Source organism: Coregonus clupeaformis, chromosome 12, assembly GCF_020615455.1.
Source record: "Coregonus clupeaformis isolate EN_2021a chromosome 12, ASM2061545v1, whole genome shotgun sequence".
Taxonomy (NCBI): Eukaryota; Metazoa; Chordata; class Actinopteri; order Salmoniformes; family Salmonidae; genus Coregonus; species Coregonus clupeaformis.
In genome coordinates, this window is record NC_059203.1 from 18,732,325 (window position 1) to 18,738,324 (window position 6,000).

A 6,000-nucleotide genomic window follows, 5' to 3' on the forward strand; every position below is an offset into this window, starting at 1 on the left:
AAACAACAGAACTTGAAAGGTAATGAAAAAGTGATGTTCCCATGAGTTGCTGCTGCTTGTGTTATAAAAACACACTTTCCACTGAACTGACATGGTATGTCAATATCAACGTCAACATCAACTCTAGTGGACATGGGTGACTCATCCATAGGACTGTAATCACAGTATTCTTGAGGCTATTTGTTCGTTTGTTTGTTCATCTTTTACATGGCAAAGTCACTAAAAGGCCATATCAATGGCGATGGGAGGCTAATCTTATTATAACTTTTCTGCAATGTCCAACCGTCCATGGCTCGAACATGCAGTGCATTTTTTTGAATGCCAATGCAAAGTGTGTAGACAAATATCTCCATGTTGAAGCCAAAAAAAATAACTAGATTGGCTACATGTTTGTTATAACTGGTCCTATTGAAGGGATAGTGTATGCTCTTTAATAAACTTTATTCAATGGATAGGACAAGGATCCATTCCTCCTGCCATAGAGCCATAGGCCTACGTGTGCACATATCCTCATGGAACAAGAGATGCGATTTATGATATCATGCTTCTGAACCTTGTTGTTGGTTAAAAAATAAAAAAAGTGGTTTGTTTACGTTGATTACAAACCAAACTTATTAGAAAGAGTCACCGTCCATGGGTTCATGGTGAGAACGTACATGGCTCGAATGCAATGCCATTTTGTCTGCTAGCTTTAGAGAAGATGATCTGTAAGATCTAAAACATTACATTTGCTAGCAGTATAACGGTGAGTTGACATTCTCCCTTTCTCTTTATATTGGATCTTTATCCAGCTACTGTGAAAATGTTGGACGTGTGTAAAACCCTCCACGGGGAGCAATTATGGTGTCTGTAACTGTATTTAGACATAGCTAACTTAAAACAAGTTGTTGTTGAGTTTTTATTAGAGTTTGATTAGAATTATACACTGTGTTACGGATACAGGTATCCTGTATGTGTTGTTCCTCTCCTTCTGCCCTAATCACAGGTGTCCTTGGTGTTCCTGATTGGAGGTCGTTGGTGTGTCCCACCTGTCAGTCATCAGTTAATCTGCTGATTGCTGGGGTGGACCAATCAGTGGACATTTCTCCTGATTGCACCACCTGTTTCTGTTTTCTTACCCAATCACATCACACATCCCCTTGTGTTAAAAGCTAGTCAGTTGTGTTTGCTGACAGAGACTCTTTTTGTTTGTGAGTATGTATACGGTGGTGTCTTGTTTTTGTGTACTCACTCGTTTGATGTCTAGACCATATTGGACCTATGTTGTTTGTTTGTGCCTGGGAAAAGGGGGATTTAGCAAGTCGCCCTTGGGCATACACTACCCGTAGGACAACCTTGTCTAAACACACTAGTTAGACCTGAGTGGACCACCCACTGTATCTTTGTATGTTTAGCAGTAAGCTTAGTAGTTTATGAGGCAGGCAAGATCAGTTTAGGGGGTTTTGACTTTATTGTTTCATTCCTTGGGTCCAGCTCAGCCCCTTTTCCCCAAACCTTTACCGTGTGTTTTATAATAAACATTTTGGTGTTTGACGGTAGCTTATGGTTGTCGGCGTATTTTGTTCTCACTGTTCCTTGGCAATATTCTGATTCGCATGAGTTATGTTACAGGACTCTTCCATCCACCCTTGACTTTTAAAGCCACGGGGTTCGTAACACACTGTCTTTTTAGGCCTTATCAATAGCCGAGTGAATTAAATCTAGCTTATCAATGTTTGGCAAGTCCATGCCCAGCTGGCAACTTACAGTAGGCCTAGCCCCTATTTCAGTGTGAATACTATAGCCTATGTTTAACAATGTATTTTCGTATTGAAGCAATGCGTTTAGAACAATATGGACTGCAAACGTTCGAAATATTTAGCAAATATGGGGCATGCTATTTTAACGAACTAGGCTATAAAGGACTATCATTCCAAATGGAGTTGATGAGAACACAGTACATAAAATAATGTAAATACACAACTTCACGCAACCACATAGTTAGCCATGGAGCACGTTCTGATTGGCCAGTGAGGGGCAATGCCTCGACAGTCCCACAACTTGTTTATTTATCAAAACTCAACCCTTTAGCGCCACCGCCAACTATGCGCCCATTATTCCAGTTGTGAAAAGAGCTAAAATATTTCTGATATTACCTTCACTTTAGGTTTTTATTAAAATAGATCCCATATACTCAAGTAGTATTTTGCTGGGTGACTTTCACTTGAGAAGAATTCTATTAAGGCATCTTTTTTTGATATTTTTTTTTTGGGGGGTAGATCAGCTTAATATTGCAGATAGATTGTAACTTCCATCAATGTAATTGTCTGCATCACTTCCAATCCCCCATGTTTTTTATACATATACTCCCCTTTATTACTTTTCAACCCCGCCATCCTTTCCCTACTTGGGGTAAATTACTGAACAACAATGCTTAGGCCTCTACTTCCAGCTTATACTTACTATCTACATTTTATGGACACAGTCAATTTTACAATAATTCTATTTTATTTGTTTTTGCTCCTGAACTTCTTCTACTCTCAACCTCTCCGATAATTTTCATGATGTCCATCCGGTTTGCTTCTATATGCCATATCTGTCTAACTGTGCTCTTTCCCAAAAGCTCCCAACATACAACCTATATACTTATTATGGACACAGTATGCTTACATTATTAGTTATCTTGTTATTATTTGTTGTTATTTGTTATTAGTCCCATCCTTCAACTCCATTCAACACCTCCCATCTATCTCATAACACCATCCATATAGGATTTATATTTGCCATATATATTTCAACCGTACTGTGATGTTTTACAAAAGTTCTAAACCTTTCTATTCTCATTGCTTCTACAGATTGTGAATTAAAAATAAACATTTTTGCTAAAAGTATTATTATGTTATTGATCGATTTACTATGATTTTTCAGATCACCCAGTAATGCTATCCGCAAGGTTAGCTCCAGGTAAATAAGGCATCTTTACTTTGACTAAAGTATGGCAATTGGGTACTTTTTACACCACTGCCATGTTACATAAAAATATTACGATTTCAAAGATTTTACTGAGTTACAGTTCATGTAAGGAAATCAGTCAATTGAAATAAATTCATTAGGCCGTAATCCATATATTTCGCATGACTGGGAATACAGATATGCATCTGTTGGTTACAGATACCTTAAACAAAAGGTAGGGCCGTGGATCAGAAATCCAGTCAGTATCTGGTGTGACCACCATTTTCCTCACGCAGCGCGACACATCTCCTTTGCATAGAGTTGATCAGGCTGTTGATTGTGGCCTGTAGAATGTTGTCCCACTCCACTTCAATGGCTGTGCGAAGTTGCTGGATATTGGCGGAAACTGGAACATGCTGTTGTACACGTCGATCCAGAGCATCCCAAACATGCTCAATGGGTGACATTTCTGGTGAGTATGCAGGCCATGGAAGAACTGGGACATTTTCAGCTTCCAGGAATTGTGTACACATCCTTGTGACATGGGGCTGTGCATTATCATGCTGAAACATGAGGTGATGGCGGCGGATGAATGGCACGACAATGGGCCTCAGGATCTCGTCACGGTATCTCTGTGCATTGAAAATGCCATCGATAAAATGCAATTGTGTTCGTTGCCTGTAGCTTATGCCTGCCCATACCATAACCCCACCACCACCATGGGGCACTCTGATCACAAAATTGACATCAGCAAACCGCTCTCCCACACAATGCCATACATGCTGTCTGCCAATACGGGATTCATTGTGAGGAGAGGAGAAAAGATGGATCTGAGGAAACATGCTTGTTAGGAACTGTTCTCCAACACCATATGAAACTGAACCTTCATTCTTCCCAGCATGCACACCTCTATTTATAGCTTTGACTGACAGTTGATGGACAGATATTTCCATAATATTGATTTACTACCATCAGAGGTAACAAGGCCTTCACTAAACAGAACTACCTGACGCCTTCGCAATTAAAAAGCATTTTGAAATGACGGTCTACCAATGTCTCCCTTTACCCAAGGGGCTTCCTCGCTGGCCATCAAAAATCACTTATTTCATACAGAGCCCTGATTTGATTTGATCCCAGGACATACCGTACATTATTGTTATTTTGTTTTACAAATTAATTGAGTGGAGTCTGATGGCTGATGTGAAATGGCACTGCCTAGCTGCCATCGGTTTTCCTACCATAAAAGCTTATTTTATCAGCCAACAGAACAACAGTGCCAGAGCGAGGGGACATTTTATCCCATATCAGAGTAATTGAGTAATTAGCTGATATGGCCCTGTGTAGCTCAGTTGGTAGAGCATGGCGCTTGCAACGCCAGGGTTGTGGGTTCATTTCCCACGGGGGGCCAGAAATGAAAAATGTATGCACTCACTAACAGTAAGTCGCTCTGGATAAGAGCGTCTGCTAAATGACTAAAATGTAAATATGATACAGGATAGTCATACTAAATAGGTTTCTCCATCTGAATGTCAACGTTTTTGGACTGAATCAATTGACCTAGCTAAATTCCAAAATAGCTGCCATAAGTGGCATATCTAATATGTCAGTCCAAGTGACATATAACTACAGTGGTTAAATGTTACTATTTAAGCATATTCGAATGAAAACATGTTTTCTTTCTTAGTCGAAATCTAGAAGCAAGAAAATACAATAATCAAATACATCCTTCAGTTAAGCACCTTTTACCTTTTTATTTAAACAGGGCTGAAGCGCATCTAGGTAGCACACTCCCATTCCATTACAAGAAAAATAGCTACATGTATCTGTTACTTAGAGCATTGTATTGTAGATCAATGAGAAACGGTCTAATCAAGGTCTCCAGCTTCTGAAATAATATGTTTGCTGCTACACGTCCGCAGTGTAACAAAGGTATACAAATACACCCTTCAATTTACTATTGTCACCAACCCCCTCTGTCTGTGTGCGGGGGTTTCCATAGTAACCACAGGCACATAAAGAAAGTAGTCCCTGTCTGTTGGAGACGGTGGATACTGAGATGAGGCGGGACGAGACGAAGCACAGACCAACTGATCTATAAATCACCTAAACTTCTTCCAAACAACAATGTTAACACTTTTAATTTATGAGAGAGAGAGAGAGAGAGAGAGAGAGAGAGACAGAGAGACAGAGAGAGAGAGATAGAGAGAGAGAGAGAGAGAGAGAGAGAGAGAGAGAGAGAGAGAGAGAGAGAGAGAGAGAGAGAGAGAGAGAGAGAGAGAGAGAGAGAGTTGTGAATATATCTGCACAGCACCTACGTAATCCAAGCCAAGGTCTCATGCAGAGAGACTATTCATCGAGGGCTTTCTCTCTCTCTCTCTCTCTCTCTCTCTCTCTCTCTCTCTCTCTCTCTCTCTCTCTCTCTCTCTCTCTTTCAATCAATACAATATATTTTATAAAGTCCTTTTTACATCAGCAGTTGTCACAAAGTGCTATACAGATACCATCCTAAAACCCCAAAGAGCAAGCAATGCAGATGTAGAATCACGGTGGCTAGGAAAAACTCCCTAGAAAGGCAGGAACCTAGGAAGAAATCTAGAGAGGAACCGAGCTCTGAGGGGTGGCCAGTCCTTTTCTAGCTGTGCAGGGTGCCGATTATAAGAGTACAGGGCCATTGAGGCCATTTGTGTTCAAGTGAAATAACAGCCACCACTTTACTCTGGCGTTGTCTCTTCCTTTTCAGTGCCAGCCAGATACGGCGGCAGGAAGTTAGGTTCTATCAGCCCTCGCTCTTCGTTCAGGTTGATCATAGAATCTCCAGCTGTGTTGTCAGTTGGATTCTATTTTTACTTCCATCCTTCTCCTCCCCCTCTTCATCCTCTTCCTCTGCTTTTTCACTGTGCTGTTAAAACACAGACTGTTAGACTTGGCAACACGTTCTGTCCGCTTTAACTGTTACATCTTTCAACCAGCTTATCCCGGTAGGTGAGCGGTGAGGTGAGCTGATCAGAGAGAGGAGTGGCTCAGGACTAGTGAGATGAGAATGGGGTCTTCTCATCCAGAATAAGTTCT